The sequence below is a fragment of the Schistocerca cancellata genome, chromosome 5 (genome assembly GCF_023864275.1).
Source record: "Schistocerca cancellata isolate TAMUIC-IGC-003103 chromosome 5, iqSchCanc2.1, whole genome shotgun sequence".
NCBI lineage: Eukaryota > Metazoa > Arthropoda > Insecta > Orthoptera > Acrididae > Schistocerca > Schistocerca cancellata.
In genome coordinates this window covers 665,244,681-665,259,719 of record NC_064630.1, presented here as the reverse complement: position 1 = coordinate 665,259,719, position 15,039 = coordinate 665,244,681, and the positions used below count along the sequence as shown (strand labels likewise).

At 43.7% G+C, this 15,039-nt stretch overlaps 1 protein-coding gene across 1 annotated transcript in view; it reads right to left on the bottom strand.

Moving 5' to 3' along the window:
- The window catches only part of LOC126188298 (sodium-coupled monocarboxylate transporter 1-like), a 111,478-nt gene extending 99,391 nt beyond the window's left edge, over positions 1-12,087 (bottom strand). The window contains exon 1 of the mRNA XM_049929884.1: positions 11,921-12,087. The gene's annotated coding sequence lies outside the window, so the exon portion shown is untranslated. The remainder of the gene's footprint in view (positions 1-11,920) is intronic.
- Positions 12,088-15,039: the final 2,952 nt, after the last annotated feature.

Genomic DNA, 15,039 nt, shown 5'->3' with positions numbered 1-15,039 from the left:
ACTGGTCTTCCTTTTACACAAAAAACTATCTTGGTTATCACATGCACCACATGCACCACATGCTTCCTTTTAGACAAAAAACTATCTTGGTTATCACATGCACCTGATTTTTTTAATGCCAACTGCCACCATAACAGGTCAGCTCACTGAGCGTTCCTGTACTATTTTAGGCGAATCATTCAGCAAAACTGCGTTGTGACAGCAGCAGTGAATAAAATCTGCCCCGTTTCATCGTCTAATACGGCACTGCATGTTGACGCGTTACCACTAAGATGAACTGCCTTCAACGCGGTATCGCCTGTTCGCTGCAAACCGTGTTTTCAACCGCTCTGCCGCGCTGCTGCATAGCTGGTATATTTTGATGTCCACAGAGCACCACACTACTGCCTAACAACTAAGTAATTTTCCATCCATTATCGACTACAGGTATGAGCTTCGAATTTCAATAACCCATCGTAATCAGCCAACCAGCTGACATTCCGATGCAAGATCTGTAACTAAGTTTTGGAGCTCTGCCAAAGACTTCGCAGAGCTCCAAAACTTAGTTACAGATCTTGCATCGGAATGTCAGCTGGTTGGCTTGAACTTGAACCTTTCCAAAACAAAAGTAATATCCAACAAATGGGTCCCAGCTGGAGATGTGAAAGTCAAGGACAGTCTACTAGAAGAGGTCAGTGAATATGTCTACCTTGGCCAGATTATAAATATGAAGGGAGACATAAGACCAGAAATCTATCGACGCATCAAGCTTGGTTGGCAAGCATTTGGGAAGAATTCAAAAGTATTCAGATCAAAAATGCCAGTAAATCTGAAGAAAGCAGTATTTGACCAATGCATTCTTCCTGTGATGACATACGGATGCGAGACATGGACACTGAACTCATTCACAAAAGGGAAACTTAGGACAGCACAGAGAGCCATGGAGAGATCAATGCTGGGCTATACAAGAAAGGACAGGAAAAGGGCAGATGACATCCGGTCTGTGACGAAGGTTAATGACATCTTAGAGAGAGTAGGTTCCTTGAAATGGCAGTGGGCTGGCCACGTCGCAAGAAGAAAAGACAACAGGTGGACGAAGCTAGTACTGGAGTGGAGTCCGAGAGAGCACCGGAGGCCTAGAGGAAGACCACCAGACAGATGGGACAAAGACATCAAGAAGATCTCTGGTAACACCTGGCAGAGAACTGCCCAAGACCGTCCCACTTGGAGAAGACTGCTGAAAGCCTACCTGAATCCACGACTCGAAGAGGCCACATCATCTAATGATTGAATTGGCTGATGATGATGATGATGATGAATCAGTTTATACTGTTGAAAAATGCAGTCGCTGGATGTTGTGCAAGTCTTAGCCACTTTCGGTCATACATTTCTACGTAAGAAATAGGCGAATTTATCCAAATTATTTTTGAAACAGGTGGCAGAATCATAACAATTTCCAATCGAGGCTAAATAGATTTCTGGCAGTAGAAGCATGTAACGATGTACTGCGTTCGTAGCTGCAGACACAAACTATGGCTCATTTAGCCTCACCTTCAGCTATACAACAGTTATTCCATGTTGATGTCTGCAGTGCGGAAATGTTATTCACAAAATTGAACACAGACGAGTTTCGCTACATATAATGATGGGCAAAAACGATGAAGGTGCTTTAGTTACTTTTTGGTTATATATAATGGCAGGAACATGTTCCTTTGTAGGAGATGTTATCAGACAAGTATGACAGAATCAAGGACAAAAAAAATGGTTCAAATGGCTCTAAGCACTATGGGACCTAACATCTGAGGTCATCAGTCCCCTAGACGTGGAACTACTTAAACCTAACTAACATAAGGACATCACACACATCATGCCCGTTGCAGGATTCGAACCTGCGACCGTAGCAGCAGCGCGGTTCCGGACTGAAGCGCCTAGAACCTCTCGGCCACAGCGGCCGGCTCAAGACTAAAAACATCCCTGTAGTAATATACACGCCATTTCTGTAAGCCCAAAGGCAAACTTTCATGAAACTGAAAATGGTACACTTACACCCCAACAAGCATTTTTACATTTTGATGGCACACAACATTAACGGCCTAAATTGGAACTGAGCTGCAAACGATCGTCATGGCAGTGCTACACACGTAACTCGTAAAAGGTACGAAGTGTCAGCAGTCAGGAACTGGTAATTAATAAAGATTTGTGTGTCTTGTTTGGTCTTCTTCTCGAAAACCCTTCTGTATGTGTACCTTTTAAGTGAATCAGTAAAATGTTGATTCAAGTGCAGTTCATTTCAGGGTTAGCTATCTCAGCGTAACGGCCAATGAGTCACTGGGAGGTATCGATTCTTGATAATTCGCATTCAGTTTTCTAATGATGTTGACGGGATTCTTAATCAAGTTAAAGCAATCGCTGCCTACCCTGAAGTAAACATACGACAGTATAGCACGTAAATGAATATGCATCATGAAGATCCGATATTTGAACTGGTATTTTTAATGAAAGAGTCTACATTAATTGTGACTTTTATAAGTATGTCATTAATGATTCTGAGATGAAGTCCCAGAATCTTCGATGAGTCACACCTTCATTCTAATTCTTCCGTACATGCCGTGGTTCATTCCTTACAATGGTTTCTGTACAAGTTGTAAATAGCCTTTCGCTCCCTGTGTTTTACCCCTGCCACAGTACTTATGCAGAAAACCACAAAAATCGGTTTTCAAACATTTGGCATCGTGGGTCGCAATTATCTGAATAATTAACCATGAAGATGGCTCAAATTTAAACTGTACATTCCTTAGATATTCATCTACAGATACCATTTTTCCGTTATCGAAAACCTAATGTTATTGAGATGAACTCGAAGAACCATAAATTACGTTACCGGTAGTATCTGTTGAGGGAATGGTGGCTTTATAACTCCTATTCACTGCAAATCGTCGAAATATTTGACATATTTTCTAAAGATGATGCTCTCCAGGAAACTAGAAACCTTTTTCGGTATTATTGTCCACTACCGAGATTCAGCGGTTCAAAATTACCGTACTTACGCGCATAAAATGTGCACTTGTTATTCGTTCTTTAGAGAAAATGACGTTTTAACTGACGTAGTGAAAACATGGGGAGCATTCTAAGGTCATCGCAAGGGTTCTAAGGTTACCACACTACACTTATAGTCAGCAGTTTCTCACTAATAAAATTTGTGATGCGCTGTCTCTGTATAAAAGACTATTCGCGCCTGTACATATATACTCAAAACGGTACTGCAGTGACAAAAAGTATGCTAAAAATAAAGACGCCTGAAAAACGCTTAAAATGACTGTCAAAATTACTTAAAATAGGAAAGACTGCAAATTCATTAAAATATTTCTAATAATCTTTATTAAGAAACTAATCGTAACCAGGGCAGTCTCGATTATTTTCGATCGATGACCAAAGTATCTATAAAAAATATACAGCAGTTTCAATATGTGTTAACCTCATACTGTGCATACTTGTTTATATGTGTCAAAATACACGAACGTGTCTGAATACTTTAGTGACTTAAGAATTCGTTTCATATAAGCATCAAAAAAATGGTTCAAATGGCTCTGAGTACTATGGGACTTAACTGCTGAGGCCATCAGTCCCCTAGAACTTAGAACTACTTGAACCTAACTAACCTAAGGACATCACAGACATCCATGCCCCAGGCTGGATTCGAACCTGCGACCGTAGCGGTCTCGCGGTTCCACACTGTAGCGCCTAGAACCGCTCGGCCACCATGGCCGGCCTATAAGCATCACGTACGGCTGTTGGTGTTAGATGAAGGAAACCAAGGAAAATGCTCCTGCTGGAGCACAAAAGACAGAATACGTTCCTCTTTCAATGACTCTGACAGAAAAGGGGACAGCAGCTGCGTGAACCCTCATTCCTCCTCCCTAACAGAAAATTTCGGATGACGAACATATTCGTGGTTTTTGTGCCGAAAGAGAGTATGGGCGAGAGAGTAAAAGTGGTAGACATAGTGCCCTTGGGAGAGAAAGAGACTAGAGATAGTCTTGGTGGGAGAGAGAAAGTGGTAGTGAAAGAGAACGAGAGATGGTTGAAGATAACAGTGGGAACCAAAGAGAAAAGAGATAGGATATAGTGTTGATGAGAAATAGAAAGTGCAGTGAAAGAGGAAGAGTGATGGTTAAAGAAGACAGTCGGAGCCGAAGAGAGAGGTCAGTGAAAGGCAGTAAACGAGAGAGAGAAATGGGTGGAGATAGCAGTGGGAGAAAAAGAGAGAGGAGGGAACGGTAAGAAAAAATGCAGTTGAGAGGAGAACACGCATAAAAATCTTGTGTATAGGGGAAAAATAAACTGGACCCCTCAGCATTTTTGAGTTGCCGAGGTGAGTAGGAAACAGTAGGAGTAGGAAAGAAAGACTAGAGAGGCAGTGTAAGTGTGACAGAGACAGTGGCATTAGGATGCAATGTAAATCAATCGGAGAAATAGTAGGCAGTGAGAGAGAGAGAGAGAGACATACGTACACAGTGGTAGTGTGAGGGAGATGCTGAGCATGAAGGCGTAATTACAAAGAGAGATACCAAAATTTTTGTTGAGGACAGTGGGATGAGGAATGTGTCAACTGGTTCAAAATGTTCAAATGTGTGTGAAATGTTATGTGACTTAACTGCTAAGGCCATCATTCCCTAAGCTTACACACTACTTAACCTAAATTATCCTAAGAACAAACACACACACCCATACCCGAGGGTGGACTCGAACCTCCGCCTGGAGTCACTGCTTTGTGACAGTCTTTCAGAGAATAACATATTCGCCTTTATTGTGCTGCGAGAGTAGCAGTTTTCCGCTGGTGAACAAATGCCACTGAATTATACTGAAGTCATGTTCAAGAATCTGCGGATTTGTATCAGATATCGTTACATACACTCCTGGAAATGGAAAAAAGAACACATTGACACCGGTGTGTCAGACCCACCATACTTGCTCCAGACACTGCGAGAGGGCTGTACAAGCAATGATCACACGCACGGCACAGCGGACACACCAGGAACCGCGGTGTTGGCCGTCGAATGGCGCTAGCTGCGCAGCATTTGTGCACCGCCGCCGTCAGTGTCAGCCAGTTTGCCGTGGCATACGGAGCTCCATCGCAGTCTTTAACACTGGTAGCATGCCGCGACAGCGTGGACGTGAACCGTATGTGCAGTTGACGGACTTTGAGCGAGGGCGTATAGTGGGCATGCGGGAGGCCGGGTGGACGTACCGCCGAATTGCTCAACACGTGGGGCGTGAGGTCTCCACAGTACATCGATGTTGTCGCCAGTGGTCGGCGGAAGGTGCACGTTCCCGTCGACCTGGGATCGGACCGCAGCGACGCACTGATGCACGCCAAGACCGTAGGATCCTACGCAGTGCCGTAGGGGACCGCACCGCCACTTCCCAGCAAATTAGGGACACTGTTGCTCCTGGGGTATCAGCGAGGACCATTCGCAACCGTCTCCATGAAGCTGGGCTACGGTCCCGCACACCGTTAGGCCGTCTTCCGCTCACGCCCCAACATCGTGCAGCCCGCCTCCAGTGGTGTCGCGACAGGCGTGAATGGAGGGACGAATGGAGACGTGTCGTCTTCAGCGATGAGAGTCGCTTCTGCCTTGGTGCCAATGATGGTCGTATGCGTGTTTGGCGCCGTGCAGGTGAGCGCCACAATCAGGACTGCATACGACCGAGGCACACAGGGCCAACACCCGGCATCATGGTGTGGGGAGCGATCTCCTACACTGGCCGTACACCACTGGTGATCGTCGAGGGGACACTGAATAGTGCACGGTACATCCAAACCGTCATCGAACCCATCGTTCTACCATTCCTAGACCGGCAAGGGAACTTGCTGTTCCAACAGGACAATGCACGTCCGCATGTATCCCGTGCCACCCAACGTGCTCTAGAAGGTGTAAGTCAACTACCCTGGCCAGCAAGATCTCCGGATCTGTCCCCCATTGAGCATGTTTGGGACTGGATGAAGCGTCGTCTCACGCGGTCTGCACGTCCAGCACGAACGCTGGTCCAACTGAGGCGCCAGGTGGAAATGGCATGGCAAGCCGTTCCACAGGACTACATCCAGCATCTGTACGATCGTCTCCATGGGAGAATAGCAGCCTGCATTGCTGCGAAAGGTGGATATACACTGTACTAGTGCCGACATTGTGCATGCTCTGTTGCCTGTGTCTATGTGCCTGTGGTTCTGTCAGTGTGATCATGTGATGTATCTGACCCCAGGAATGTGTCAATAAAGTTTCCCCTTCATGGGACAATGAATTCACGGTGTTCTTATTTCAATTTCCAGGAGTGTATATACCAGATTACCATCCTTGCCGAAATACATTGCTGATTATTATGATTTTAACACCATGTCGAAGAGCAAATAACGAAATAGTAGCTACTGAACATAGAAGAATAGTACGAACAATGAATTCTCCAGCTTTTTGGGTATACAGGAAGCGAAATTTACTACCCAGAGCCGTCGTCTCTGGCGCCCTCCGTAACCTGTATGGGCGTCGAATCAAAATGAAGGAAAATTGCGAATACCGTTACGTCTTTTCATTGTGCTTCAACTCTGGGTTTATGAATCTTAGTGGTTGGCGAGTTACTGCATGACGTTGGCTATGGATCTGCTGAACCCATCGATTCCGTATTAACGTGACACTCGCAAGAACCCAACCAAAGCGAACAGCAGTTTAGTTTAGTGATAAACGAGAATACGCCTCAATCCTGCTGCTCTTTCTTACAAGAGGCATAATGTAATTTTCAAATGTGATTTCTGAGTGGAAAACCACCGCTTAATCTGTCCTTACATATTTACTTATTTGCCACTTTTCCTACCTACTTCATGCAATTGCACGAAAATGATAATCATTTGCACAACCAAGAGAGTACACTTGCCGCCTTCATAGTGTCATAATTTCAATCGCCAGTAGTTTATTCAGAAAAAAAAACATGGTTGTTTAGAAGAGGAATCACTTTCAGACCCTAAAAAATGAGTCTGTCGTTATGATGTCATTGCTAGAATATCAGGTTGTTGCATCGACAAATTCAAATCACAGTCAAGGTAGTTCAGATCCCCGTTGAACGAAAGGTGGTTTTTAATTCACAGGACCCTGAAGTGCATCCGCGCGAACACATTCTTCTCCGCCTTCTGCGTGTTTGTTACTGCATTAACCTTCATTTTGGAAGCGATTCCAACTGTTTCACTTAGTGGGAAATAAAGTGTTGTGTGATATTTCAGTTGTCTCCACGTCATACGAACTACAGCCACCGCATAGTTTCCATCGATCTGTCGAATGTGTAGTGATTTCCCTTAACGCTACCGTTTCTTCGCTAAAATTTTAAGTTTAAAATTTTTTTCACATAGGAGTGGGCCTTTTTTTCTTTGTTAACAGGAAAGAGGAAGACACTCAGACATTAAACCGAAAGTAGAGAACTAAAAACATACTGAGACGAAAATGACAACGGACATAACACAAGACGGGTTGAATTTGATTACCGCGAGGGGAAGTATAAGAGTGCATTATAAATAACTCGATTGTTTTTCGACAATTACAGCTGTACTATAATTCAGTTAAGCAGCAGGAAGCTAATATAAGTAGGGTATTTTCAGGAATTTCGACGGAATAAAGGTACTGTCAAACACGAAAACTGAACTAGGAAGGCAACAATACAGGATATATAATTTAAAAGAACTGGTGGTGTACTTTTTTGATTAAAATACTGTTGTTCAGTGTAATAGAAGAAACCGATTGTTGACAGACCAACTGATGATTAGTACTGACTGTAGAGAAAATACGCTTTGGTTTATACAAGTTCGGAAACGCTGGTAGTGCAGGAGTAAATTTATCTCCTTTCTGACTGGATTGTTGTATTATTGTCTGATTAAAAGTATTCTGCCAAAGGAAGCAAGAAGGATAGGGTTTAACGTCACGTCGACGGTGAAGGCACTAGAAACGAACTACTAGGACGGACTGCAGAGGGGTCGGGAACAAGATTGGTCTTGCCGTTTAGAAGAAATCGTGTCGATATTCACCTTAAAGTATTTAGGGAAATCGTGAAGATATACACCATAATAGGCTGAGGGGGATCTGAGCTGCCATCTTCCGTAATGCGAGTGTACTGTCTTACAAACCCCCTAGCTGGTCTCTGGCGTTCAGACTCAGTGTCAATCACGTATCACCATACCACTTTGCTAGCAGCAAAGGCTTTTGAAACATGCGTAAAACAAGACCTACTGTTACCTGGTGTAGACAAAGCTTCAGGCCTAGGCAAGGGTGGAACCGACTGCCACAACGTTCGCGGAATAAGTCAATAACTAACCCAAATTTACAATGCTTTGCTAAGAAAATTATTTGTTATTTCCTTTTTAGGGTTCCTTATCTCAGTCGGTAAAAACGGTACCCTTCCAGGATCACTTTGTTATCCGTCTGTCTGCCTGTCTGTCTGACTATTCAAAACCCATTTTCTTAGTAAATGGTAGACGAATGAAGCTGAAACTTTTGTCAAAATCTACGGTCCTTTGGCAATGTAAAAAAGGGAAGGTTCTAGGTCAATGTAATAACAAGATACGGCCATTTATGTTACATATTTCATACCAACTCATTCATTAAAACCTACAGGGTACCTCCCCTTGAATTAGAATCTTGAAATTTGGCAAGAAGAAAGGGTTTATAGCACAAGTAAAGAACAACAATTCCGAAAATTGCCAATTTGTAATTATATCACACGAAAAATATTTCTTTTATCATTTGTCATCCGACTTCAAACTTGAAATGAAAACATCATCGAAAGTCTCGTTATACCTGGGGCCAATGTCTTGCCAATATTAATGTTGATAACAGGTAAAAATGGTCGAGATTCTGGGAGACCAGGATGGATGGACTGGTTATATACATCATTAAGCTTATAGGGGACCCTCAGTGAGCAAGACCTACTCGCAACTGGACCTCTTTTTTTTTTTTTTTTTTTTTTTGAGAAAACGTAACGTACAACGTTTGCACAGCAATTACACGGTAGTTTACACTAATGCATTTTACAGGGGCGGAGCATCCTTAGAGGGATCATTATGACATCACAGTAGTTCCCTCCGATTGAGTCCTCAAGGTCTACATACCAAATGAATTCGCAATATATGTTAGGGAAGTGTATACGATATCGACCAGTACTGGAGGAGGTGTGAGATATTCGAATTACTATATTCCTTAAGTGCTCCAGTGGCCTCGGTTCACTGAAGGCAACGCTTCCCATATACAGTGAGATGACGGAAGTCACGGGATACCTCCTAATATCCTGTCTGATCTCCTTTTGCCCGTCGTAGTGCAGCAACTCGACGTGGCATTCACTCAAGAAGTCGAGTGAAATCCCTTGCATAAATATTGAGAAATGCTGCCTCTATAGCCGTCCATAATCGAAGAAGTGTTGCCGGTAAAGGATTTTGTGCACGAACGGACCTCTCCATTACGTCCCACAAATGTTCGATGGGATTAATGTCGGGCGATATGGATGGCCACATCAATCGCTCGAATTGTCCAGAATGTTCTTCTGACCAATCACGAACAACCGACGCCCGATGACATGACGCACTGTAAGCCAGAAAAATTTCGTCGTTGTCTGGGAACATGAGTCCATGAATGGCTGCAGATGGTCTCCCAATAGCCGACTACAATTCTTTCCAGTCACCGACAGGTTCAGTTCCATGTAAACACAGAACACACCAGTATGATTAAACAGTGCGTTGTTAACAGCTTGAATCCATGGCTTTGGGCGGTCTGCACCGAGATCAAAACCTACCATCAGCTCTTATCGACTGGAATCAGGACTCATCTGACCAGGCCACGGTGTTCCATTGGTCTACGGTCCAACCGACGCGGTCACGAGCCCAGGAGAGGCGCTACAAAAAAATGATTCAAATGGCTGTGAGCACTATGGGACTTAACTTCTGAGGTCATCAGTCCCTTAGAACTTAGAACTATTTAAACCAAACTAACCTAAGGACATCACACACATCCATGCCCGAGGCAAGATTCGAACCTGCGATCGCGCGGTTCCACACTGCAGCGCCTAGAACCGCTCGGCCACTCCGGCCGGCTAAAGGCGCTGCGGACTATGCCGTGCTGTAAGCAAAGGCACCCGCGTCGATCGTCTGTTGCCGTAGCCATTACCGCAAAATATCTCTGCACAGTCCTAACGGATACGTTCCTCGTACGTTCCAGATTTATTTCTGCAATTATTTCACCTATTATTGCTTGTCTGTTAGCACTGACAATTCTACGGGAACGCCGCTGCCCTCGATCGTTAAGTGAAGGTTGCCGGCCACTGCGTAGTGATCGGTAATGCCTGAGATTTGGTACTCTTAGCACACTCTTCACGCTGTGGATTTCGGAATGTTTATTCCCTAACAGTTTCCGAAATGAAATGTCCTATGTAACTAACTCCAAGTACCATTCTGCGTTCAGTGGTTTTTAATTTCCGTCGTGCGGCTATAATCATATGAATCGCCTGAGTACAGTTCCGCCAGTGCTCCGTCCTTTCATCGCCATCCCATGACTTTCGTCAGATCAGTGAATACCGTAGAGAAACTTTTTCTTTTTATTAAGGAGACTCTTTGGCGTAAAACATTTATTCAAAATAACAAACTCACGGGTGCGGCAATCAAGGGTGCGTGTAGACCCCTGAAAGTTATTAATATCCCACATTCTGTAACCTAACTGCTTCGGAGCAAGATCGTGGATGCCTGGGAGAGGGGTGGCTAAAAATATTCATGGAAACCAAGTAAAGGTCCCTCACTCCGTGGTAGCACCCCTAAAAGCACTATCGCAGGATGAAGTCCTGTTAACTGGCATTCGGATTGCTCGATACTCTTTGAAGCTGAAACTCCTCCTTCCGGTGTAAGGACCAACTGAACGAGGTACGTCTGGCGGGCAAACAACATCGCACTGAATTTGATATTGAGAGGTGGATATTTTTACGCCTTTTATGTGACGATACGCAAAACCACGGACAGGTAATAAGTTTTGCTGTCTTCCCAACTCTTACCAAAACAATAGGTTGGTATATCTTTAACGTGAGTTAAAACAGCCGTATTTTGTAACTTTTGATGTATTCATGATAATTTATGTGCTCTATCAGTTCCTAACACTTTATTTCCATACTGTTCGTTTCTTGATAAATTTGTTTTATTACACAATGTGTCATTTACAAAAAAATTCTACAAAATCAGTACGTCAGCGCTAATATCTGCGCTGCGGCACGCCAGTAACCCAAACATAATGTCTAAAATGTAACATCGACAACACTGCGCAACCTCGCTACGTATAACTCATTCCACAAAATATATTCATTCATATTAAGAGCTTCCATCAGAGAGCAGATCGGTAATTGAAGAAGGTGACGAAAGGAATTGAGAAAACTTATGTTGTACTAGACTGAATAGCTACAAATTCACGAGAGGACACACATTAAGCACTTGTAATATTAAAAAAATCTCAGTTTCGCTATGGAACCGAGGAGCACCTTAATATGGTATGAAAAACGACAACAACGGTTTGTTAGTCAAAATTCTCCGATTTGTAATAGCTTTGTGAGTTTTTCCATCAGTTTATTTGGAAAAGAAAGTGTGGGCTGTGGAATGTGAAATACGTAGCTTCTTACAAAAAGTTATGAGGATATTAGAAATGCTTGCGAAGTAAACTGGGAAGCCGCACATCAGATCTATGCAATTATTATAAACAAACTATTGTGGGGACGCCTGATACTTCTTGGAACGCCAAAAGTCGGACTTTTTCTCGATTATACTGTGCCCTAATAACTACATCGAAACTCATTTATTTCACTACCGACTTGGTCTGTTAGTAACAGCGTTCTTGAGGAGTACGTTATTGCTACAGAGGAAATGAACGACGACATGCCTTACCCGAGACAGTGACGCCGAGAGCTCTGTAATCCGAGAGGCAGTCAACTGGTTCTCGCAGCGCCTGCTACACTGCTGGGAGCTGAGCTGCTAACGACAAGCTTGGGCGGCGGTGTTCTAGTTCTTCCGTTGTTTCTTGCTAGGCTCCGCGGCGCGTTTGTCACTGCCTAATGCCGTAGCACAAGGGCACCCTGATGAAATTTGTTTGCACAAGGAAGGCCACTCACTTTTGCCACGATAAGGCGACCACTGTTAGCTACCCATTGCGTGTGGAAATGGATGTGTCTTTCGGCAACCTGTTACCTGCTCATCTCTGCCGCCAGTTTGCAGTCTGACAGTTGGCGCACACAGACTCCACTCAGTGACGTACGGTGCAGTGGTTGCGCCACACAGATAAGAAATGAGGAACTTGGCGGAAACTAGTGCCAGAATATTCTTTACGCAAGGTTATTAACAAATACGTCACCGTTATCCTCCTGTAATTTCGATATTTAGAAACTGTTAGTCCTTATTTCTGTACTAAATAGCGACGTTCCCCCGGCTTCGTGCGTTTAGAACTGAGTATTTATATGCAGATGATTTGTTTCTAATATATAGTGATGTGTACACCACCCGCCAGGTTAGTCGAGAGCGCTGCTTCCCGGACTCGGGTATGCGCGCCGGCCCCGGATCGAATCCGCCCGACGGATTAACGACGAGGGCCGGTGTGCCGGCCAGCCTGGATGTGGTTTTTAGGCGGTTTTCCACATCCCTCTAGGTGAATACCGGACTGGTCCCCACGTCCCACCTCAGTTACACGACTCACAGACATTTGAAACACATCCGCACTTTTCCATGATTTACACTGGACGCAGATACATGGGGTACTCTGATTCCGCCCTGGGGGGTATGGGATGGGGGAAGGAAGAGCATCCGGCCACCCCTTCACATTAACATGCCAAATCCGATTTAACCACGCCAACCCCGCGCAAATTGCGGGACAAAGGCGCAAGCGATATAGTGATGTATACATAAACCTTCCAAGTGACTCAGTCTATCTATCAGTGAAAACTGCGAAAAAATCCATACAGTAATTTCTGATATTATCCTTCACATGCAGATAGAAAACACGGTGGAGGACTTTGTGGGTGTCTTGTCATAATATCCAGTCTTGAGTGAGAACCAATATGTGTCAGGCAGCACCGTCCCGTTCTTCGGACAGTGGAACAAGTGGCTCATCGTTTTATCCGAGAGGTAGGTGGAGGAGGAGGAGGAGAAGAAGGAGGAAGATGAGGTGGAGGGGGAAGAAGAAGAAGAAGGAAAACTATATGAGTCAGGAGTAGACGTAGAGGTGCCGCGTAATGAAATGCTGACTCACCAGTTCGAAATGCGAAATGGCTGAATGATTTTCGCTGAACTAGAATCTTACAAAGTAGTGGTCATGTACGGTCTAAACAATTCGGGTACTTTTTCTCGACGTGAGAACAGTATCGGGCTATTGCAGTCTGTGCATAATGGAAACGTTGATTATAATGCTCTTGTCCTCTGAGGAAGCATGGCTTCACTTGTCGGGGTCCGTGAACTTGAAGGACAATTGATGTTAGGTTTCTAGAAACCCTCATCATTTACATCGAGAGCGCCTGCATGATGTGGAAACAGGCGTATCGTATACGTTTAGTGCGGCAGGAATTACTGGACCTACCTATTTCCACCAAACCATAACGACTGGAAAGTATGTGGCCAATACACTGCAGCATCCTTTCAGTAACGAAGCAGCGCAGGGAAGATCTGTAGTTATTTAATGCAGAGATATGCAAGAGCACATAGGGCCAATTTGTCTGTGACAGTATCACGATGACTTTGCAGTGTTTTCGTGTTGGGTTTCTGCTCTGTGAGCTAGTGCAACTGTCGCACCAGTTTCGAGTGCTAAATGACACAACGATTTTCTTGGTCCTTCAAGGAGACTCCTAACTCTCTTAGTTTGCCTCGGGCCGATACCTTACCATCCAGATTCTGATGAACGGGCCGGATCATCACCGGTGATTGGAGCCTGACTCTTGGTATTGCTTCCATGTCAACTGTGCAGAGAGCTCTAGTGTCGTGCGTTCAGCATTGATTATAAATAAGTGTACACAAGGCGAAGGAGAAAATATCTAGGCTTGGTGCAAAGAAGACGGCAAAGGTAAAATATTGTCTTTTGTTATGTTGGTAAATATTGCGTAATGGCGCAAATTGTGCAGCTACTTTTGTTAATACAGCTATATTAGAAATACCCCTTTAAGTGTTTGTTGTTCAAAAGGATAACACCCTGCGTACTGTCACAAAATGTTTTGCTCTGAACTATTTATCAACGTCTGTCTATACCGTGTCTCTTTTTTTTCTAACAATTAAGAATTGTGTGATTGAATTCAGATGGGGTTGTGCTTATATTGAAATGATTCCCATGAAAAAAAATTCCAAAACTGTAATCACAGCTGAGAAATGAAGAAAGTGTACATTACACTCTTGCTTGATTGGTGATTAAGAATGTGTCACGACGTGATGCTATATCCATGGCATAAGAAAGAGATCGATGCACTTATCTACAACAAACGTGTTGAATACTAAGCAAATTTGAAAGTGAATTCCTCAGCAGACTTCGGATCTTTTTAAAAATAAATCACCTATTTTTGTTTACGGATTTGTTTCTGTACACGAGACATGGGTTCATTACTTTGTGTCAATAGCCCAAATGGGCTTAATGTAGAGGGAGGGAACAGGTGGTTCTAAACCACAGCGAAAGCGGGCAATGTCAATTTCGTATACCATAGATTTTATCGCCAGTTTTTCCAAGAAGCTAAATGTAGTCTTCCCGCTGATAAACTTTGAAAGTGTTTTAAAAACCACGATTAGTTTTGACCCAAAGGCCATTATCCAGTGGTATCTACATCATGTCGAAAAACAAGATACAATGGAATTAGCCAATTAGAGAGGAATAGTAAACAAAGTTGAAAAACAGCTCGTCAACAAACATCATAGGAACAGCTTAATAACGTCCATATTGTTTGAAACAGTTTAAAATCTAAGAAATCGGTATATGTAACACGAACACCCGATAGAAGAACTGATGAAATGTATCAGGAGATGGCACTTAAACAGGATCA